Consider the following 24627-nt stretch of genomic DNA (forward strand, 5'->3'; position numbering starts at 1 on the left):
TTGACATGTCTGGACATATTTAAAACTATTACCTATTGGCAGATAAATCAGTTTTTTATGGTCTTGTATGCCTCAGGCTGTCTAATTGGTTTTCTGGAAAAAAGACAGAATAGACTGTCATGAAGGTTTTTCATTGTCTAGGCTTCAGTGTTGATAATAACATGTGTCACTTAGGCTTCAATCAGAGAAGCAGAACCATGACCAGAAATATATATACATTGGTCTCCTGGATCTCCAGCTTGCTGACTGCAGATCTTGGATTTCTCAGCCTCCATAATCATGTGAACTTATTCCTTATAATAAATCCTTATTTATTATTAAAAACAATTATATATTTATTATAAAGAATACAATCAGGTGTTTCTCTTTCTCTGAGCACACTGTTCTTCTTTATGAGACATTTTGACTCCATCATTTGCTCTAAGAGCACATGCTGGGCTTGGCTTAGTGTCAGCACATAGAGAATCATTTTCAGTTTCTCATAATAATGTGTGGGTGACTGTCCAGGACCTCAGAATCTTACTTCTAATCTTCATACGTACAGATCTGTGAGGTCTACAAGAGCCCATGGAAAGGCTTGCTGCCTCCGAAATGACAAGATTAACACAATCCTTTCAGAAATTCTTTTGAAACTCCTTTAACAAGTGATAACATGCCATTGCACTTTGCCAATTAATACACTTGTTTAGAGACCCTAATTACAAGCTAACCTTTGTTGAGAACTTATTATATGTCAGATACTGTGCGAAGTACTTTTATATATAACATCATTCAGTCTTCAAAACACATGATAGGTAGGTGGCATTAATTCCTTTAAAATGAGTAAATTGAGGCCTGTCATGGCTAAAAGCCATTCCTAATATCTGTATCTATTATCTAATAAGCATTGGAACCAGGATTTGAATAGTCTACCGGATTTTGCTTCATGGGATGAATACATGTTTTGTCCATGTGAATAAACAGATAAATATTTTAATGAAAGAAGAATTAAATTCATTATGTAATTTTTCAAAATTGCTTTTTAAGATCATTAATTTAGTCAATTCTAGCTGGCAAGAGCCTTTAAAGGGTTGCATGTAGCTATTTTTTGTTTATGAACCAGAGAGAATGTACATTTGCTTTAAGAGTTTCATTAAATCCAAATTTTCCTTCTAATGTCTTAGCCAGTATTGGAAACAGAAATAGAGGCTGCTATTGCAAATTTTGTAACATTTAATTTTGCTATGCTTAGACCCAGATGGATGACTTAAAATTAATTATGCCAGTCATTTCTGTTCTTGTCATTTATGGAGAGGAGCCCTGCCCTTACAACCTAAAGGACTTCAAAACAGGGATCATCTGGGTGCTTCTAAATGCCTCTCTTCATGGTGGCCATGATCAGGACCACGAGAGGAGACTACATCTCTGGATGGGGCCAAGTACAACTGAGGCAGAGACTTGAGGGAGGCAGTATAGGGTAGGAGCCAAAATCTTGGGTTATGAAGTTAGGCAGATTTCAGTTCATAACCAGATTCTTGTTACTAATTAGCTATATGAACTCTTTCATAGTGCTAAATCTTTTTTTTTTAAGATTTTATTTATTTATTTGAGAGAGAATGAGAGATAGAGAGCACGAGAGGGAAGAGGGTCAGAGGGAGAAGCAGACTCCCTGCTGAGCAGGGAGCCCGATGTGGGACTCGATCCCGGGACTCCAGGATCATGACCTGAGCCGAAGGCAGTCACTTAACCAACTGAGCCACCCAGGCGCCCTCATAGTGCTAAATCTTGCTAAGTCTTGTGTTCGTTTGTAAGATGGGATTAATAATAATACCAGCTACCTGATAGATTTGTTGTGGGAATTAAGTGATATAATGCAAAGAAAATCTTAGCACAATGACTAATAAATAGGAAACAATAAATGTTACCTAGTGCTATCACATCATCATCATCATTATTGATGCAAAATGGCAGGAAAACTGACTTGAAGAAAATGGGAGGGCCCTGTAGCTCTCATGGAGCTGCAGATTATGAAATAGGCCTGGACAGGGTCCATGGAGACTCATTCATGGACAGCACCCAGAGTAAGAAGCAGGGGACATGAGTCTACCTCAGACCTTACCTTGTTATCTGTAGAGGGAGAGGCACTGGACTGGATGATTTTGAGGATCATGGCACCCTATAGCTGTTTGATCCTCAGTCATTAAGTAAATATTTCATGTTACTAAATATGAAGGGGATAAGTGTGGAATTCACTCATTCAATCATTCTTTCATTCCTTCAGAATATATATTGGGTGCCTGTTTTGGATCTGACACGCACTATTTGAGGAACTGGAGCACAGCCTTAAAGAGATAAAAATCCCTGACTTCATGGAATTTGCATACATGGGAAGGGACAGACAATATATCCACAAGGATAAAATATACAGTATGCCAGATAATGACAAGTGTTAGGAAGAAAAATGAAAAAGCACAGAAGAGGGATAGGTCATTCTGAGAGGGTGTTACAATTTAAAATGGGATGGTCAGAGAGGGTCTCACAAATAAGGTGACATTTTAATCAGAGAACTGAAGAAGGTGAGGGAGGAAGACAAGAACATTTTAGGCGAAGGAAGACCAAGTGCAAAGCTTTGTAGTGGGGCCTGACTGTGGTGTTCAGTGAAGAGTGAGAAGGGGCCATTGTGCCAGAGTGGAGTGAGCTGTGAGAGAATCACAGGGCATGAGGTCAGAGAGGTGCATTGGGAGGGACACATATTGTTAAAAGCCTTCTAAGCCATTGTAAGGACTTCGGCTTTTACTTTGAGTGAGATAGAAGACCATTAGCAGGTATTGAATAGAAGACTAACGTAGCTTGACTTACTTTTAAAACGTATCTCTCTAGTTGTGCTGAGAATAGAATACAAGGGAACAAAGCCAAAAATAAGGAGGTGTGTTAGGCTAATCTAGGTAAGCAGGTTAGTTGTTTGGATCCCTAGGTGGGTGTGGTAAAAAGTGGTAAGCTTCTGGATATACTTTAAAGGTCAGTCCATTGAGATTTATTGCTGGGTTGGATTTGGACTGTAAGAGAAAGTGATGAAATGCATTTATAGATATAGAGAGATAGAGAAATGGATATACAGTTGACCCTTGAACAACATGGGGGTGAGGGCCACCAACCCCCACACAAATGAGAATCTGTGTATAACTTTTGATTTCCCCAAAATTTGTCTACTAATAACCTGCTGTTGACCAGAAGCCTTACCAATAACATAAACAGTTGATTAACACATATTTTGTAAGTTGTATGTATTATATACTATATTCTTACAATAATAGCTGACTTTTTCTTAGTTTTTTTCTTTGGTATTTCTAGGCTATGTGGTTCATCTGTGAAGTTTTTTTTAATTGTCACAAATCTCCAAAAGTTTTCCAATATATTTACTGAAAAAAATCTGCATATAAGTTGACCCCCACAGTTCAAACCCATGTAGTTTAAGGATCAACTGTGTATATATATATACATATATATGTATATATGTGTGTGTGTTTACTTTATATATTTAACACACATACATGTGTGTGTGTATGTGCGTGTTTATAAATTTCATATGCCATACAAATGAAGATGTTGAGTAGGCAGAAGACAGTCTGGAGTTCAGGAAATAGTAGATCAGAACTTGAGAAATACATTTGTGAATGTATTTAAATGACACTTAAGACCATGAGATTAGATGAGATCACTAAGGGAGTGAATGCAAATAGAAGAGATAGAAAGCTTAACAGATGAGACCTAAAATACTCCAAAATTTAGAGGGCAGGTTGATGAGGAGGGATCAGTAAAGAATTCAGAGAACCAGAGTAGTAGGAGGAAAACCAGGAGAGTTTGGGATCCTGGATGTCAAGTGAAAAATGTGTTTTAAGGACCAGGAACTGTCCATTGGAAAATATGAAAATCATTGGGGATCTTGACACTAAATGAATAGAAAGCTGGTATGATTTGGAAATTAAGCTGAGCTTGCCCCTGTTCAGTAATAGAACTCCAGGTGGTCACATTGAACTAAATGCTTGGCCACAGACAGATATAGGACATGGCCTCAGAAGAAGTACCCAGCCATACTGGGTAAAGTAATGAGAAATTTGCCCAGGGTGCTCACTGATGAACAGGAGCTAAGAGAACCACAGGGCTCATATTGCATTCCCAATCACATCCTGGAGAGGCAATGACAGCTAAAAATAAGCTCACTTCTGACTTGGCTGATACTGAGGGATTTTTTAAACATTACTTATTTGTATTCTTTCATTTAAAGATATGGCCTATATGTGTAATTCTATACAGGATGCTTTTGAGTCTCATTTAAGTTTTAAGATATCTCCCTTATGTCTTCTCAAAGCAGTTCCTTATAATAATCCCAGCATTAGACTGCTATCTTGGTTATTAGGTTTATTAAATGAATTAGTAAGTGGAGAAAAGTATAGTTCTTTATTTTTCCATTGGGGCTGTCTTACACTTCAGTTTATTCTGCATAATCAACTTTGTTCAGCCTTACAATATGGGTTGTTTTTAACAAAGCTGATTTGATCTTAAAGTGCTTTGGAAAGGAGGGGTCAGCCCTCTTGCTATGCAGATTATACCTGAGATACAGCTTCTTTCATTTCCTATTATGGCAAATGTCTGTGCTTAGTAATTACCTAAGGCCATTAAAATATCTCCTCTTAGCCTACTCTAGGGTCCTTGGCAATTTGCAGCTGTGATGTATGGCTTTCATTATTAGTGAAACTAGAGAGAGAATTTCACCTTGGGTGTTCTCTGGAATTGCGTTATCTGTGGGGGTGTTGCTGGGATCCGACACCAAAGCGGAAGGGTGTAATCATATTATTAGCAAAGGAATGGGGATTCCAAGGTATTGGTGGAGGTGCAAAAGGCTTCTGATTATAGCATGCAGGCTCATCAGAGGTTTTCTAAACAGCTCTGTGCCCTTTTCTCTTCCTTCAGGCAATATGATCACATCTCAATAAAAAAATTAATTTGATGTAAAAATACATATTGTGCCCCTACAGTAGAACAGTCTTGTCTTATTATCTACAAAGGCATCACCATGCACTTTTTTTAAAATGATATCTCTACTTCTCATTTATTCTTCAGAAGCAATTTGTCAACCAAATAAGAATAATGTTACAATATGTTTTGCAAGCCCTGTTGAAGATGAGAGTCTGAGATTTTATTAGCAGTGTGACCCTGAGTTAGACATTTGTTCTTTCAGAGATTCAGCTTATTTATAAAAAAAGGAACAACACCTTTACCACCAATGATGTAGACTAACAGTGCCTTGCACTCAATAGACATTCTAAGAAATGGTAGGATTCTCCCATAAAATAATTTATTTATTCTTAATCCTACCTCAAGTATCAGAGTCAACTGTAAATCATAATCAATATTTTCTATAAAATAAAATCCTCTTTCAAAGGATTTTTTAAAATTTTCTTTTATTATGTTATGTTAATCACCATGCATCATTAGTTTTTGATGTAGTGTTCCATGATTCATTGTTTGCATATAACACCCAGTGCCCAATGCAGTATGTGCCCTCTTTAATACCCATCACCGGGTTAGCCCATCCCCCCACCCCCCTCCTTTCTAGAACCCTCAGTTTGTTTCTCAGAGTCCATAGTCTCTCATGGTTCGTCTCCGCCTCTGACTTCCCCCCTTTCATTTTTTCCTTCCTGCTATCTTCTTTTTTTTTTTTTTTAATATATAGTGTATTATTTGTTTCAGAGGTACAGGTCTGTGATTCAACAGTCTTACACAATTCACAGCACTCACCATACCCTCCCCAATGTCTATCACCCAGCCACCCCATCCCTCCCACCCCCCACCACTCCAGCAACCCTCAGTTTGTTTCCTGAGATTAGGAATTCCTCATATCAGTGAGATCATATGATACATGTCTTTCTCTGATTGACTTATTTTGCTCAGCATAATACCGTCCAGTTCCATCCACATCATTACAAATGGCAAGATCTCATTCCTTTTGATGGCTGCATAATATTCCATTATATATATATACCACCTCTTCTTTATCCATTCATCTGTCGATGGACATCTTGGCTCTTTCCATAGTTTGGCTATTGTGGACATTGCTGCTATAAACATTGGGGTGCACGTACCCCTTTGGATCCCTACATTTGTGTCTTTGAGGTAAATACCTAGTAGTGCAATTGCTGGGTCGTATGGTAGCTCTATTTTCAACTTTTTGAGGAACCTCCATACTGTTTTCCAGAGTGGCTGCACCAGCTTGCATTCCCACCAGCGTGCTGTAGGAGAGTTCCCCTTTCTCCACATCTCTGCCAACATCTGTCATTTCCTGACTTGTTCATTTTAGCCATTCTGACTGGTGTGAGGTGGTATCTCATTGAGGTTTTGATTTGGATTTCCCTGATGCCGAATGATGTTGAGCACTTTTTCATGTGGCTCTTGGCCATTTGGATGTCTTCTTTGGAAAAATGTCTGTTCATGTCTTCTGCCCATTTCTTGATTGGATCATTTGTTCTTTGGGTGTTGAGTTTGATAAGTTCTTTATAGATTTTCAAACTCTATTACAAAGCTGTAATCATCAAGACAGTATGGTACTGGCACAAAAACAGACACATAGATCAATGGAACAGAATAGAGAGCCCAGAAATGGACCCTCCACTCTACGGTCAACTAATCTTTAACAAAGCAGGAAAGAATGTCCAATGGAAAAAAGACAGTCTCTTCAACAAATGGTGTTGGGAAAATTGGACAGCCACATGCAGAAGAATGAAACTGGACCATTTCCTTACACCACGCACAAAAATAAACTCCAAAGGGTTGAAAGACCTCAATGTGAGACAGGAGTCCACCAAAATCCTAAAGGAGAACACAGGCAGCAACCTCTTTGACCTTAGCCGCAGCAACTTCTTCCTAGAAACCTCGCCAAAGGCAAGGGAAGCAAGGGCAAAAATGGACTATTGGGACTTCATCAAGATAAAAAGCTTTTGCACAGCAAAAGAAACAGTCCACAAAACCAAAAGACAACCGACAGAATGGGAGAAGATATTTGCAAATGACATATCAGGTAAAGGGCTAGTATCAAAGGATTTTTTAAGTGAGCAATCATATTAAAAAGTGTGTGCCCTGAGCACCTAATCTGTATTAATACTCGTTTATTTAACAGAGAATCCACTTGACGGACAAGGTTGTTGACTGCAGTCCCTTCAAGTATGGGTGTTGAAGTTTTCCCCTTTAACCCCACTCTTTGGTCTTATAATTGTCCCTGGAGCACTGCAGGGAGGCATGCATAAGGGACATCCAGATGATGAGAGAGTTATCTTCCATATTGCACATGGTGGTGGCTTGTTGTGGCCAGAGATGTTCCTGCCCAGGTGATGTGTGCACACAGGCAGGTGCAGTCCTGTTGGGTTCACCATCAAGGATACTAAGTAGTGTTGGGGCACTTATAATAAGTGAGCCCTTTTGTGGACACCCACGGTCATATATTTATCAGATTTTCCCCTCTGGGATCACTTTTCCAGCTCTGGTCTCCTGGGATTTTTCTCTATTGCCTGCCTCCTTCAAACTTTCTCAGGTTGCTATCTTTCCATCTCTTTTAACCCTCTACATCCTACCTTCTCTTAATCTCTTATACACTCTTTTGCTCTCACAGTAGGCCAATCAGGAAGTTTTCAACTCAAATCGTTAACTAACTGAAACTGTCAGCCACAGAATAAATGGAGAATAAATGGTTCCTTTTCACCCTGGGTCAGTTTGGAAATAAACACAATGCTACCTCACTATTTTCCTATTTTGTGAGAAGGGGGAGTATTTTCATCCCATCCTGGAGAAGGTGGCCTTCTTCAACAGAATGTATCTAACGATGTCCTGTACTATATCATAGACAAGCATGACCTTGGAGTTTTCATGTCAGAAAATAGAACTTTCATATCCTCCTGCATTTACTATGATTTAGTGGCCACAACAGGACAAAAAACAGACAAAAAAATCTTCTGCAGAATAAAATAACTCTTGTGTATTTTTCTGCCTCCCTTTTCTACAGCAAAGTGTTTGAGTCAGCTTATTCTTTAGCTTCAGTCTTATATGAAGAAAAAGACAATTAAGGATATTCTTTCAATATTAGGTGAATAATTTCTGGAAGCAATAAGTTTCCCACAGGGAAATACCACTTGTGTCTTCAGATGTCTGAAACAAACATTGTAAAATAATGTAAGATAGAAAATGGCTCTTTGTCCTGACTTGGAGGTTCATAAATCAAAGAGTGGTACCTGAAATCTTTTTCACAGTTTTATTCAGATATAATTCACATACCATAAAGTTCAATGGCTCTTACTATATTCACAGAATTGTGCAACCATCACTACAATCAATTTTAGAATATTTCATCACCCCAAAAAGAAAATTCTTACTCATTAGAGTCACCTCTCACTTCTTCCTTTTTCTAAACCCTAGGCAACTACTAATCTTTCTATCTTTTTATATTTGCCTATTTTGTACATTTTATATAAATGGAATCATACAATATATGCTATGACTGTCATATTTCACTTTGAATACTGTTTTAAAGTTTTATCCATGTAGTATATACTAGTACTTCCTTCTTTTTATTGCTGAAAAATATATTATTGTATGGATATATGGATATACCATGTATTGTTTTTTCATTCATCAGTTTACAAACATTGGGTCGTTTCTAATTTTTGGCTAGTGTGGATAATGCTCCTTTGTACAAGTTTTAGTGTGGACACATATTTTTACTTATGTTAGATATATACCTGGGAGTTGAATTGATAGATCATATGGAATCTCTGTGTTTAATCTTTTGGAGAACTGATAGATTGTTTTACAAAGTGTCTGCACCATTTTATAGAACCACCACCAGTGCAGGAAGTTCACATTTCTCTACCTCCTCACCAACGGTTGTTACTATTTGTCTTTTTGATTAGTGTGTGTGGACTGATTATGTCATTGTGGTTTTTATTTACATTACCTAATAGCTAATGATGCTGAGTGTCTTTTGATGTATTTATTTGCAATTTATATATCTTCTTTGGAGAAATGTCCATTCAGATCCTTTGCCCATTTTAAAATTAAGTTGTCTTTTGTTGTTGAGTTGTAGGAGTTCTTTATATATTATAGATATAAATTCTTTAGCAGATATGTAATTTGCAAATATTTTCTTCCATTCTCTGGGTAAGCTTTTTATTTTATTTTTTTACTTTTATGTACTTATTGGAGGTGTCCTTTGAAGTACAAATGTTCTTATTTTTATAGAGTCTATTTACTTATTTTTTCTTTTGTCACTTATGATTTTGGTGTCATCTCTATGAAGATGTTGACTAACCCAAGGTCATGCAGATTTATTCCTGTATTTCTTCTAAGAGTTTTATAGTTTTAGCTCTTACTTACTTAGGTATTTGATGCATTTTTAAAAATTTATTATATTTTTAAAATTTTAACTCCGATATAATTAACATACAGTGTTATATTAGTTTCAGGTGTACAATATAGTGATTCAAGAATTATATACATTTTTCAGTGCTCTTTGATGCATTTTTTAGTGAATTTTTGTGTATGCTATTAAGTAGAGATCTAGCTCTATGCTTTTTCATCTGGAGATATTAGATTTCCCAGTGCCATTTTTTTGAAAAGACTCTTCTTGCACTGTTGAATTGTCTTGGAACCTTTGTCAAAAACTAATTGGCCATAATTGTTAAGGTCTATTTCTGGACTCTTGGTTCTATTCTGTTGATCTATATATCTACTCTTATGCCAGTACCACTTTGTCTTTATCACTGTAGACTTCTAGTAAGTTTTGAAATTGGGAAGTATATGGCCCCAACATTTTTTCCCCCAAAATTCCTTTGACCATTCTGGGTCTCTTGCATTTCCATATGAATTTTAGGATCAAATGGTCAGTTTCTGAAAAAAGAAAGTCAGCTGAGATTTGATAGGGATTATGTTGAATCTGTAGATCCATATGGGGAATACTGATATCTTAACAATATTAAGTCCTTGGATTCATGAAAACCGATGTCTTCCTATTTATTTAAGTCTTCTTTAATGTCTTTCAGCAGTGTTTTGTAGTTTCAGAACATAGGTCTTGCAGTTCTTTTGTTAAGTTTATTCCTAAGTATTTTCTTATTTTTGATGCTGTATAGGTGGAATTGTTTCCTTAATTTCATTTTGGGGTTTCTAGTGCATAGATGTATAATTTATTTATTTTATTTAATGAGAGAGAGAGCAGAGGAAGGAGCGGGGAAGGGAGAGGGACAAGCAGACTCCTCTCTGAGCAGGGAGAGCCAGACGCTGGGCTCAATCTCAGGATCTTGAGATCATGACCTAAGCCGAAACCAAGAGTCAGGCACCCAACTAATTGAGCCATCCAGGCACCCCCAATGTATATTTGATTTTTGATCTTTATATATTGATCTATCCCTTGCACCTTGCAGGATGTTTTTATTAGTTTTAATAGATTTTTAATAGATTTCTGAGGAGTCTCTTTATATCAAGTCATGTCATTTGCAAATGAAGATAGTTTTACTTCTTCCTTTCCAATCTGGATGCCTTTTATTTCATTGTCTTTTCTGATTGCCCTGTCTATAACTTCCAGTACCATGTTGAATAGAATAGAAGTGGTGAGAATAGATATTCTTACCTTGGTCCTGATGTTTAGGGGAAATAATTTTTCACCATTAAATATGATGCTGATTGTGGGTTTTCCATAGATGTCCTTTATTGAGTTGTAGGAATGTTCTCCAGTCCTAGCCACCAATGTTTTTTTGTTTTTGTTTTTTTATCATGAAGGGGTGTAGGATTTTTTCAAAAGCTTTTTCTGCATTTATTGAGATGATTATATGTATTTTGTCCAATATTCTATTGGTACAGTTTATTTTTTCAGATGTGAAAACAACTTGCATTCTTTGTATAAATCTCATTTGGTCACTTTATATAATCCTTTTTATGTTTCTGGACTTAGTTTGCTTATATGTTATTGAAGACTGCTTAAAGTTTAATATGAAAAAAATAGGAAGAAAAGTATTCACCTTTTAATATTTTTTCATCTTTTTGTCAGGAAGGAAGATAAATGAGTGTGAGCGTGCATAGATAACAGACACACACACACACACACACATACACATACACACACTGTTAGCAAAACATTCTTGATGTTTTTCTTCAGTTTGATGAAAATAATAATTTTTCCTTTCCTGTTTAATGGTCTTAGCTCCATTATAGAGTATCTTTGTGATATTATCACTTTCTTCTCCCAGAGCATAGTGATGTGGGGTAAGTGAGCAGAATTGGTTCCAGAAGCCAGAAATTGACAGAAGAATGCAAATGCTGAACTCATGCCCAAGCAACCTTTCAAAAAAGGTATGTAGTAAAAGTGTATGGGTAGGTATCTTAAATGATTCCTACTTCCTTAGGGCTTTGCAATTTTTAAGGCTTAGTTCCTTTTGGATTCAGTGATGCAGGAACATGGGAAAGAGCAGAAGAAGGAAGAGCATTGTAAAGTAGCAGCAGTGCTGAGAATAGATGGCTGGTTTTGTGTTGGATCAGTTTCCCACTGTTTATGTCTTAGACTTCTTGGTGTTGCAGCAGGGGAATCAGCAACTCCCTCCGGTGCCACAGAATGAAACATTAGCTGCATTCATAATTTTAGTAAAAGCCTGGCATAATAAATCATTTCTGTCCTTTGATAGAGTTACATGATCAAACTGTTTCCTCTCCATCACGTAAAATTGCCTTTATACCCTTCAAAACCAAGCCTGGAGTCCCAAATTCCCTGGATGCTCTCCTCTTCAGGAACTGTAGGTAAGGTTCATGTGTTTTGATTAACTCTATCTTATTTAATCCTTCATAATGTGATGAGCTATATTATGAGATATCGTTATCCCAATTTTATAAATGATGAAACTGAAGCTTAGGAGGCATTTTGCATGGAATCATCCACCTAATAAGGCAGAACCTGACCCTGCCTGGTTCTAATACTGTTAGAAAGTACTGTTCTAATACTCTGCTCTTGGGGTCAGATATTTGAATCTCTTGTGCCTGGGAAGCTGATAACCTGAATGAGCCAGACAAATCCATTTTATTATGGAGAACTGAGAGGATTGGGATGATTTGTCTTTTCAAACCAAGGCACATTTCATCTTGAACCCGTCAATCAGAGAGGAGAAGATGGAACTTACATCTCTTCTTGATAATATCCAACATGTAAATAGTCTCTTCTTTCTTGGATGGCACTTGCCCATCCTCCAGTGGAATTTGTTTACCCTCTCCTTTTGGTCCATCATGTGTCATGGCTGGGGGAGAAGAAACAATTCTCATCTGAGCTCTCACAAAATCCGGTACTGAGGGCTTGAACTTCCAGTTGATGTATGAACACTGAAGATGATTTCCTATAATTTGGTTTGGGGTGGATACAACCTGAGAACACATTCAAGTTTAATGTTTGTCCTACCACCTTACTTTCACTACACTGTAAGGAACTGCTTATTCACAGTTTATTGTCACAGAATCTAAAACCTTACCATAGAGAAGTGTCTTTCTGGCACACGTTCTGAGTTGGCTATTGGCTGCTGTGCTTATATTTGCAGTGACTTGGGTTTGCCCTTCCGGCATCTCACCTGACGTAAAAAATGGCCAAAATAAAGCCACAAAATATGCTTCTAGGACCGCTTGGGATAGGCATTAAAAAAACTCTGGTGTGGTAATGCTTTGCTCTTTAAAACTTAAGTGAGGTTAGGAATGACTGTAAAGAAGTTCCCACAGTGTGATGGAGGTCACATTGGACCTGAAGCCAGGAACTGCAAGATGTAGAGTATCACAGCCAGACTTGATTCTGAGAAATGACAAAATGTAGTGGTAACTCAGGGAGAGAGGGCCATGATCCTTTGGAGCAGAAGACCGAAGCTGATTGTAGGACTTGCCTCCAAAGCAGGGTACCTGGAAGTTCAAATAATACTTTAAAATACCCAGTGAATTTTCATGGAAATGGACACTCATGTATTACTGACATAAGTACCAATTTGTACTTTCCTGGAGCATAATTTGGCAGTATTAATCAGGAGTTTCTTATTTTTCACTGCCTTTTCATTGGCTTATTCATATCTCATTTTATTGGCTAAAATATTATTTCTAATAGCTGCATTATATTCTATTCTTTGGATGTACCATAATTTTTTAAAATCACATATCCTGTTAGGTTGTTTCCAGTTTTCTACTACTGTAAATAAGCCTGTTAGTAAGAAAGAGTAAAACAAAGTTTGTCATTTTGATAAAATATATACATACATATAAAAAGAATAAAATTTAAAAAAACATGATTAATCTCTGACAGGTGACTTAGGTGTCCTTTTAATTTTTTGCACTAATTTTTTTAACTTCTCAATTTTCCAAAAATGAACACGTAATATTTGCAAATAATTTTTTAAATTGTTAAAATGTATTTTGTCTCAGCATCTTTCAAGCATGTAATACAATATTATTATCTATAACCACAGTGCTGTACAATATATTCCCAGAACTTATTCATTTTCTAACAGCATGTTTGTACCCTTTTACCAACCTCTCTATTTTTCCCACCCGCAAGTCCTTGGCAACCAATTTTCTACTCTGTTTGTATGAGTTTGACTTTTTTTCCCTAAAGATTCTACATATAAGTAATGCTATGCTGTGTTTGTCTTACTCCGTGTAGCTTACTTAAGTTAGTATAATACCCTTCAGGCCCATTCATATTGTCACAAATGGCAAGACTTCCTTCTTTCTCATGGCTAAATGGTATTCCACAGTACATATAGACCACATCTTCTTTATCCATTCATCCATTGATAGACACTTAGATTGTTTTCATATCTTGGCTGTTGTGAATAATGTTGCAATAACATGGGATGCAGATATCTTTTATGTTTCTTGTTTTCATTCCCTTTGGGATATACTCAGAGGTTGGATTGCTGGACCATAAAGTAGTTCTATTTTTAATTTTTTGAGGAACCTCCATACTGTTTTCCATAGTGGCGGGACCAATTTACATTCTCACCAATAGCGCACAAGGGTTCCCTTTTCTTTTCTTTTTTAAAGATTTATTTATTTATTTATTTATTTATTTATTTATTTGACAGAGAGAGAGACAGCGAGAGAGGGAACATGAGCAGGGGGAGTGGGAGAGGGAAAGCAGGCCTCCTGCTGAGCAGGGAGCCCGATGTGGGGCTCGAACCCCAGACCCTGGGATCATGACCTGAGCTGAAGGCAGACACCTAACGACTGAGCCACCCAGGTGCTCCAGGGGTTCCCTTTTCTCCACATCCTTGCCAACACTTGTTATTTCTTGTCTTTTTTAGATCTTAAATGTTCTCACCATAAAGAAGAAATGGTAATTACGTGATGTGATGGAGGTGTTAGCTGATACTATAGTGGTAATCAGATTGCAGTATGTAAGTGTAGCAAATCAACATGATGTACAACTTAAACTTACACAATATGTCAATTATATCTCAATAAAAAATTTTAAAAATATTAAATTAAAAAATGCATCTTGTCATATAGAAAAGAAGAAAGCTACTGAAGCCTTCTAGGGTTATATCAAAAGAACTCAGGAATCAACTTGAGGAGACTCCCATGGGCTAAATCTAAGATAGTTTGAACATTAATAAGTATCACAGAAATAGACTGTACAAATCAAATATATTTAAATCCATGAATTCATAATGATACTATAAATGAAAACCTCATTCACCACCTTTGGAGGATTTTAGAAAATCAAATTATTCTTTTCAAAACTCGTAAATTAGAGAAAAGAATTAAGCATTTATCCTCATTTTTCTTTAGGGACCATACATGAGAGTTACCAAATAGTTACTGAATACTGATTTTTATTTATCAAAACACTCTAGCTAATAAAGGAAGACATTGTAGAATTAAGATACTACAATTTTATAATCTGAGATGAAAGAATAGATGTGGCAGTGATCATCAGTGCTGCTAACATTACAAAAAAGAAGACAGCCTATAGTATTTATTTTCTGATAGAAACACGTGGTCTATATTTTTGACAAAATATCAACTGATTCTGGTTGAATCCCTAGATCCAGTTACCAATTTGGAAAGAAAATACAGGGGAAGAGGAACATGTTAAATGACACCCCTTTGATTTATTCAGACAATGGAAATCTCTAGAGTACCTATAATTTAGCTTCTTCATAAAGGAAATAAAAGGGGGGGGAACTGTAGGTTAAAAGTGACTTGAGCTGGTTAACTTTAACAGCAATAGCACCAGCCCTTTGCAGACAGAAGTAACCTGACAGGGATATAAAATATGCTGCCTTTGATATTAAGAAAGGTCCTATTGTTCTTCTGTCAATAGAACCTGCCCTTTGAATTGTATTTCCAGCTGAAGCAGTAATCCAGGGATCTCAACCACAGTTGCTCATTAGAGTCAGAATGTCTGCAGTTGGAATGTGGGTGTTAAAATAAAAATGGCTAGGACCTCTATTATTAAGATGAATAGAAGTAGTAAGAGCAGATATCCTCACCTTGTTCCTGAATTACAGAATTTGCAGGTTCTCTTCAGATTAATCAAACCAAACCAAGTGGATTTCATCATACTTTGTAAGCAGAATTTAAGCCAAAATTTAGTACAAGCTATTGACATATTACCAAATTTTATTCATTTATGGAGAGAGAGAGAGTACAGAGGGAGAAACAGACTTCCCGCTGAGCAGGGAGCCTAATGCGGGGCTTGATCCTAGGACCCTGAGATCATGACCTGAGTGGAAGGCAGACGCTTAACCAACTGAGCCACCGAGAGAGAGAGAGAGAGAGAGAGAGAGAGAGAGAGAGAGCGCTCAGGGCCCTGGGATCATGACCTGAGCTGAAGGCAGACACTTAACCGACTGAGCCACCCAGGCACCCCTGCATTTATTTTTTACTGAAGAAACCAGGTGGTATAACCTTAGGAAATTTTAATCTGAATTTTGCTGATTACATTCCCATGTCTATTAACATGTTTCTGTCTTTTATCTACTCTTTCCCTTATGAATTGGGAAGTAGACTTAGACGTTTGATCAAAATCAGGTATAAAGTTTCAGCAAAACCACTTCATAGATAGTGTTTCATACTTATATCTAGAAGTAAATAATCTGTCTCTGTGATGTTAGAGCAAATGATGAGTATTGCCAGCATCTTTCACTTCATTAGGGGTTACAAAGAGATGATAGTCTAATAATCCTTTTTAGCTGTGATGCTTCTGCAAAGAGGAAACTTTCTCATGAACAATTGAGTTATCATGGTGAACAGTTTTTATATAAAAGAGAAAAGGTACTAGATTAATTACTTTTATTTACCATTTTTCAAAATACTCGTTGGTTCACTTACACCCTTCAAAGGTGACAGGATTTTTGTTATGGTTGTTTTTATCATTAAAAACTTGGAAGGTTTAAATATTTTTGATTTGTTAAAAAGGTTCCATTTATTTTTATTTCAGTTAAGTTTTTATTCCAGAGTTCTTGTTTAATTTTATTGTGATCAGATCAGGTGACATTATTGTGTTTGTGATTTAAGAATAGTACATTGTATGAGGAGAATGAGAAATGAACAATAGAAGATAGTAAAATAAAATATATATGGTAAGCAAGAAGCTTCTGAAACATGTTAGATCCAGATAAAGTAAATAGATCATTTGTGTGCTGACACAGAGAGGAGGAGATAGAATGAACAAGTATTACATATTCAAGAAGCATCAAATTTTATGACAGTTATATCACCTTTAAATCAAGAACCCATTTGTGTCACCCATGTGGCCCTATGTAGCCTCTATCAAAGACATGTAGAAACAAGCCATAGCTGCATAGCAAGTTAAATGAGCTACAGCTCCTGGCCAGGAGTCTGGCCCTTGCATCCTTTCCATAAAATAAGCCTGTGTGTTATTTCCAGACATCTTCCTTCTGCTAAGCCACTTTGACTACATTCAACTCTGGTCCTTATAGCCATATTATAGTGGGGAACGCTGATGTAGGAGAGCAAATGGTAGAAAAGGAAGGAGGGACAGAGGGAGGGATTGAGTAGTATGATCTATCCCAGTGGTATCCTGCCATAAATGTGTTAACCTACATTGCTTCCTGTATATTTGAAATTCATTCAATAAACTGTGTCACAGAGTAAAAAAAAAAAGTGACTTGATATATCAAGTATTTAGACTTTATGTAAATCCCAATTTGAACAAAATAATTGCAGATTTACTCTCTGAAATAGTCAAGTAACTTTGAGCATGGACTGTCTATTTGATGATAGTAAGAAATAATTTTTAAATTTGATTAGACATTGATGTGGGAAACAAAGGCAAAAGAAAAATTAAACTTCCTTATTACTTACAGCCCATTGACAAGTCCTTAAAACAGGCAGAGTGACTTTCCCCTAGGAACTCAGCTGCCTCAGCTGCTTAATATTTTGCCAAGGGCAAAATGCAGTCTTCGCCTGAGCCCCCCGTATCCTGTAAGTCTATTTTAACATATAAAAATTCCTTTGGGGGCACCTGGGTGGCTCAGTTGGTTAAGCGGCTGCCTTCAGCTCAGGTCATGATCCCAGGGTCCTGGGATCAAGCCCCACATTGGCCTCCTTGCTCAGCAAAGAGCCTGCTTCTCTCTCCCTCTCCCTCTGCCTGCCTAGGGCTCCCCCTGCTTGTGTTCTCTCTCTCACTATCTCTCTCTCTGTGTCAAATAAATAAATAAAATCTTAAAAAAAAATTCCTTTGGAAACTTCATTTATCCCAAAACAACGCCCCCCCCATACATGTTGGCAATCATCCCCCAAGTATATGATCCACTGATATATATTTGAAGGGTCTCATTGAGTAAGGGACAGGCAAGGCTAGGTAGGGAGAGATAGGTAGGGGGCTATGTGATCAGGCTCACCAAAAAACCTAGAAATGCTGAGGTGTAATGAAACCAGAGATAAGGGAATAAACCTGACCACCTTGCTCTGGATGTCAGAAGTGGGGTCTTTTTATGGTAGTCACACTGTAACCAACAAAGAATAACCAGACCCCAAAGAGGAAGTAAGCCATTAGAGATGTTATCACCAGTCTTTACTCACACTAAAACATCATAAGAATGATAAGGCTGCAAGTTCCCTGGTCAGTTCTAAATAAAGGACTATCAGTGGAGGGTCACGTTAGCAACCCTCTTGGGACCCCTCTCATTCCTGAGAGCTTTTTCTGTCTCTTTGTTTAATAAAACCTATTGCTTTACTTTCCTTTGTCTGCGAGCTTCATTCTTCGACTCCATGAGACAAGAACCTCGCTTTCCTGCTTTGACACGATAATCGTATCATAGTTAACTTTTAAGAAAAGTTCTGTAACAAGTATATATACCTGCTGAAATATTTCTTATGATATGATATGATATGATGTGATGTCTGGATTTGTTTCACAACCATCCAGTGGGAGAGGGAGAGTAGGTGGGAGTGTTGATGGGGTAAGATTGGTCAGAAGGGGTAATTGTTAAACCCAGAAGTTAGGTACATAGAAATTTATTATGTGAGTCTTCTATGTTTTGTATATGTCTGAATTTTTTTGCAATAACTTTAAAATAATCAGGCTTGATTAGTGGTTAGGTTTATATAAATTGGGGAGGAGAGGATGAATTCTGGTTGTTATTAAATTAAAGGTCACCAGGCTGTAGGAACACTCAGGTGATTTTCGTGCCATGTGGTAGAACAACTGATTTTTCTTCACTGTAATTGGCTTTGGGAATTAGCTCCTTAGCAGCCCAGAACTCAGAAGAAACTGATCTCAGACACATGCCTTAGAGAGTCTACTGACCCTGATATACAAAATGTCCTGGCATAGAATATCATATTCTTGCCTAGGCCAGCCTGAACCTCAGTATCTGTGGTTATTCCCAAGACTGGTCTGCTAAGGGATCTTAGCCCTGAGCCACTTAATTTCCTGACTTCCAGTTTGTACTTCCTGCCCTCCTTTGCCTTGGAGGTTGAAATTTCAGGAAAGTGCTGTTAGTTGTCTCAAGGGCTGAGCTCACACCCAGGAAATCAAGCCATATTGGGGATTCAACTAATTGAAAACAAGTCCCTGAGGTTTGGTGAATTAACAACAGCTCCTTGGCTGGCACAAGGTGGCCTTTCTTTGTATAACAGGTGGTCCCTCTGAAATTGTGTGCTAATTGAGCTTATAGAAATCTAATGATGTCTTAATAGTTCTTTGAAAGAAATTTAAAGTTAACCATCTTCTAACACATTTTTAACACAATGAATCACATCATCCTCATTTTATTCCTTTGTAAATCCAGATGTAGGGTAGGCATATCAGGAATGTGCAGATGAAGTTGGCTTTTTGAGAACAATACCAACAATACAAGTCACCTCCACCTGGACTTTTCTGGCTCTTATTGAGTGAACTATAAGCATCATCTTGGCTTTTAGGTAAAGTCTGAGGAGATAAGTGAAATAGTAAATGATAGTAGGTACTTTGGAGCCAGAAAGACTTGGGTCTGAATTCCTTTTCTGTCGTCTATCAGCTAGGTAAATTTAGAGGCTAACTCCCTTCTAATATGAAACTGACTGGGTCCCAGTGTTCTTGTCTGTAAAGGTATAATAATATTTACCTTGGAAAACTGTGACAATTACTAAGAACATCCTAAATAGTTGGTGCCTGATAACTGGTAGACACTAGGGTCTCTAGGTATCTTGAGAGTTTTTAGCAAAGTCAATTGAAAATGTAATTGTTAGGGCGCCTGGGTGGCTCAGTTGGTTAAGCGACTGCCTTCAGCTCAGGTCATGATCCTGGAGTCCCGGGATCGAGTCCCACATTGGGCTCCCTGCTCGGCGGGGAGTCTGCTTCTCCCTCTGACCCTCTGACCCTCTTCCCTCTCATGTGCTCTCTCTCTCTCTCTCTCTCTCTCTCTCTCAAATAAATAAATAAAATCTTTAAAAAAAAAAAGAAAATGTAATTGTTAATATAATGATAAATTGTTGTCAGTAATTGTTAGATCTGAGTAGAGAACTCATAGCTCATGTGGTTCAATTCTCTGAGTTTGCTTTGAAGTTGATTAAAAAAAAAAAAAGAAGCTTCTGACACTCAGTTTTGGGAAAAGAGCAGGTAGGCATATTCTCTGCAGGACAAGACTAGGTGAGAAAAGAGTTCCCACTTCAGAGGTCTGGAAATATCATGCAAGATGGAATCAATAGGAAGAGTTTTCAACCTGGATTAGACACTACTAGACAAAATGACCTAAGACTTCTTCATAGATGAGAAGGCAGATCTGTACTGAAAGCTGGGCTAAGCAGTTAGAAAAGTTCAAATAGCTCTACCATCCACCTCTGAGCTTCAACGTCCTCATCATTACTGTTTAGAGCTGTGGCCTGTTTATGGACTGTCTCCCACCACCATGGATTCTTTTAAGGTAACTTTCACATGTTCTCTCATTCAATTCTCAGGACAACAGAAGATGTTATGATTATCCCCAAATCTAGATGGGAGAGGATGCTTAACTTACTGAAAGTCATGTAGTTGCTGCATAGATGAACTGAATGAAATCATACTCGTCTTATCCAGCAGAGAATATGCTTTGTCCTACTTGCTCTTTCCTCAAAACAGTCTGGGAAGCTTCTTGCTTTTTTTTTTTTACACAACTTTACTGACATAATTTAGATACCATAAAATCTATCTTTCACCTGGTTTAGCTAGACAAATCCATGGATTTTAGTGTATTTACAAAGTTATACAACAATCACCATGATCTGGTTTTAGAATATTTCCATCAAACTTAAAAGAAACCTCTTGCTCATTTATAGTCAGTTCCCATTTCCATTCCCAGCCCTAGACAACGACATTTCTGTCTTGTAGATGTGCCTTTTCTGGATATTTTATATATGTGGATCCTACAACATGTGTTCTTTAATAGCTTGCCTTTTTTTTTTTTTTTTTTTGTTTTTTTTAGTTTTTTCTTTTTTTTTTTTTCCTAAAACATTTTTTTTTTAATAATTTTCTTTTTTTTTTTTTTTTTTTAGTATGTATCAGTATTTCCATTCCTTTTATTACTGAATAGCATTCCATTGAGTAGATATACGTTCTCTTTATTCATTCACCAATTGATGGACATTCAGGTTATTTCTACTTTTTGGCTATTGTGAACTGCTAGAACATTTGTGTATAGATCTTTGTGCAGACATATCTTTTATTTGTTCTGGGTAGATACCTAGCAGTGGCATTCTTGTGTCACATAGTAATTCTGTATTAGCATTTTTAAGAAACTGCCAAGCACTTTTCCAAAATGATGGCATTCATTTTACACTTCCACCAGCAAATATATGATGGTTTCAATTTTTCTATGTGATTGCTGACTCTAGTATTGTCTGGTTAATAACCATTTCAGTGGGTAATGGTGAGATGGGCATTTTTACAGAGGCCCAGATCTAAACCAGAATATAGATGAGTGTTACCATCTTTATTTCTCCATTTTAACCTTTTTCCTGTTAAACACATATGAGGGTTCAGAACCCACCTGGGCCAGTAAATCCCATTTTTAAGCAGGATTCTAATAACGTGCTTGTAAGTGTGCCCACTCTTATATGTATCCATGGTAAGTGCTTTTCCAGTTGGAGAACTGTTTTTCCTCTTTTGTTTTATAGAATATTTAATTAAATTCTGTAGTAAATTCAACTAAAGCATTAATTTTAGGTTATGGAACTCATTTTCATACTTTTTAATACCTGACTTAGATGCTCACTGGGAAAGAACCTTGGAATTAATGGACAAATGAGTCTATGAGATTTGTGCAATACTTACTTGTAAGAATTGAGGAGAGGAATTGGATTTTGGATCAGTTGGATTTGGGTCAGTTCCCTTTCATCAGGAAAACAGTTCACACTTTGAGAGTCTTACCAAAAGACAACGTGAGTTTTGTTTTGTTTTAACAAGAATTGCAAATTGAATGGCCCAGTTTCTCTCTTTATATTGTGTGTGCCTATGCCTCCCCACCCTTGGGCAGTCTCCTAACCCTGTTGTCATTTCATAAGAGCTGCTCAGTGCTGGGACACAGAAGATAAGTAAAAGTTGTGGCCCTACCCTTAAGGCATGAACACTTTAGGTGGGCAGATGAGAGCTAGGGCAGTAAATCACTGTGATGTGAAATCAGTTGCCAAACTGAATATATTCTAGGAGCACAATGGGAGGCTCTAGGAGGTAATGGTTAGATTTCTCCAGGACAGCTTCATGGTCTAAAGAGAAGATAATGCAGACTTTTAAAAATTCTAGAATTCCTACTAATGTAGAATTGAAAGAAGTGCTGATATCTCATTAGGCAGACATCAAATCTTCTGCCAAAGGTTTAAAAATTGCAAATCTGTCAGCAATGGGAGGAGAAGAAAATTTGGATAGAGGAAGTAGAAAGGCATTATTATCCCTATCTCCATTATCTTTGTTTTATCCTCTTGATGCCTGTCTCAGGTAGGAGGAAGATAAGGGAGGGAAAAGTCTCATTCCAGGACACCTGCAGGTATGAGGTGCTTCTCTGGCTGATCACTGGCCCTTAAATGGGTCATTCAGCATACTTCCTCGGTTACCTGCAATTCAGTCTCTACTTTACTTAAACCAAATAAATACATCATTTTGGGACTATGACAGAAGTTGGAAAAATCCTGAAAATCATCATTTCATACTAAAACCAACCAAACAACAAATAAACATAAAAATTCAGCCTCTTATTCCTATAACTTGAATCTTTCAATGATGAAAAATTCACAGACATGTTCTCATTTGTTTTTTTTTTTTTAAAGTCTTGATAACTGATTGGTTTCAATTCAGTTATACCTGAAAGAATGTTTTAGGAGAGGGTGAGAAACTTCTGCAGTAGTTGAATCTCATGTGACCTATGCTGTCGTTTTGTTTCAGTATAAAGTTATTTAATACATTTATTTTTCTCATTGATTTTTTAGGTCAAAGCATATACTTTAAAATTCTATCCACAGAATTGTCATAAACTCACCATAAAATTTGAGGCAGACATTTATTAATTTCATAAAATAACAAACGGTTTGTATTCTTTTAGACATTGGTAATAACTAGATCATATATAGAACCTTAACTAAATTTGAAGATGAAAAAATTGAATCTTAGAGAAGAAGTAAATTCACCCAAGATCAGCTGGTTAGAGGCATAGCCTAGATTCAAAATGAGATCTGTCTGCTTCAAATAATAATATTTTTGCCTTGTTCCAAAATTAAAATATTCTTGTAAAATAAAAAATTGGCTATGTACCTATATGTATGCATGCACATAAAAATATAAAACATGCAAAAAATAATTTCTAAATATTGTGTATTACATATTCTCATAGGAAGCACATCATTTATAGTTGATTTATACTTTTTTTAAGCCTTAGCCTAAGTTCTTATTGTTCGAATGAATCAAAACAAGGAATTATATAAAAATATTAAAACTGGTTATACATGGCCAGTAGGATTATAGGTTTTAAAAAACATCCTTTTTTTTTCTATTTCCCAAATGTCTGCAGTTGTTTCTTTGAAAATAACTGCTGTAAATTAGTTGCCTATTATAAACTGGTGTACCACATATCTTTTCCCCACTATGCTATTAGTATGGCACTGAGATGGTACCCAGTGAACACATGTTGACAAAATGAATGGAGCAAACAGTGAACACAAACTGAGCTAAACATAAACTTCTCACATAAATTCTTTCTTTCTTTAATCACTTATTAACATGAAAAAAGACAATTATCATCATTTAACATGAAGAAACTGCAGTTCAGAATGGTTAAGTAATCTGTCTGAAATCCAATGGCTAGGTAGTAAAGAGATGACATTTAAAACCATTTTGTCCTGTTATGATGACGCTGGAGGTATTTATGTTTACATCAGAAACTTAATGTATCTGAAAGTTTACCATGAACTCTTCAGGAAGGTAGATAATATTCATAACAACCAAATTGTGAGGGTGTTGGGTAACCTCTGAGGAGTAGCTTGGATTTTAATACAGTGCATGCCCAGATCCAGGTCTGTCTCCTTTCCTACCACGGGAACATCCTGTGAGATGGAAGGGAGGAGTGTTCTGGAAACTTACGTGCAACTGGGAAGCATGTACCTGGATGATTCCTAGTTTCTCTGCTTACTGTGTTAGCCACCAAAATGTATCCAGGTGTTCTTGAAAATTAAAAAAAGAAGAAAATAACTGATAAGTTTTTCCCTTCTCCAAGCCATCATTCTTCTATAGCAGTGAAAGCCTGGCAGACCAGCAGGCCTCCAGCTACTGCCTTCCTAATCGACTGTGTTGTGTTCTGGGTTCTCACTGCTTTTTCACTAAGGCATAAGAACAAGCCCCAGATGGTTCTTGAAAACTAACCTTTGTGCTCCAGGCCTTGGCCAGTCCATCTGGCCTTTCATGCCTATTAATAGATTTTTCACCTGCGTCCTATAAGTCAGGAATGGAAATTTGCTCCTTTCATTGGTTCCTGTGTTGCCAAGAGATAAATCATTGAAGACCGTTGGAAAGATTTAAACCAAGCCGTACCTTTTCCCAAAGAAAGCAATTCCTGGCCGCTTAGGATGGTGCTAACTCCTTTAATCTTGCAGTGCTAAGCGGGACTTCAGAAAATACATTCA

The 24627-nt window shown here is 37.0% G+C and overlaps 1 long non-coding RNA gene across 1 annotated transcript in view; it reads left to right on the forward strand.

Annotated features, from left to right (window-relative positions):
• LOC112829697 (uncharacterized) overlaps positions 1-24627 on the forward strand; it is a 116631-nt gene that overhangs the window by 91376 nt on the left and 628 nt on the right. Inside the window, exons 4-5 of the long non-coding RNA XR_003209742.2 lie at positions 11265-11367; positions 11697-11808. This is a non-coding gene — a long non-coding RNA (uncharacterized lncRNA). The remainder of the gene's footprint in view (positions 1-11264; positions 11368-11696; positions 11809-24627) is intronic.

This window comes from Callorhinus ursinus, unplaced genomic scaffold (genome assembly GCF_003265705.2).
Source record: "Callorhinus ursinus isolate GAN/ISIS: 27379988/994484 unplaced genomic scaffold, GSC_fseal_2.0 scaffold21, whole genome shotgun sequence".
Taxonomy (NCBI): Eukaryota; Metazoa; Chordata; class Mammalia; order Carnivora; family Otariidae; genus Callorhinus; species Callorhinus ursinus.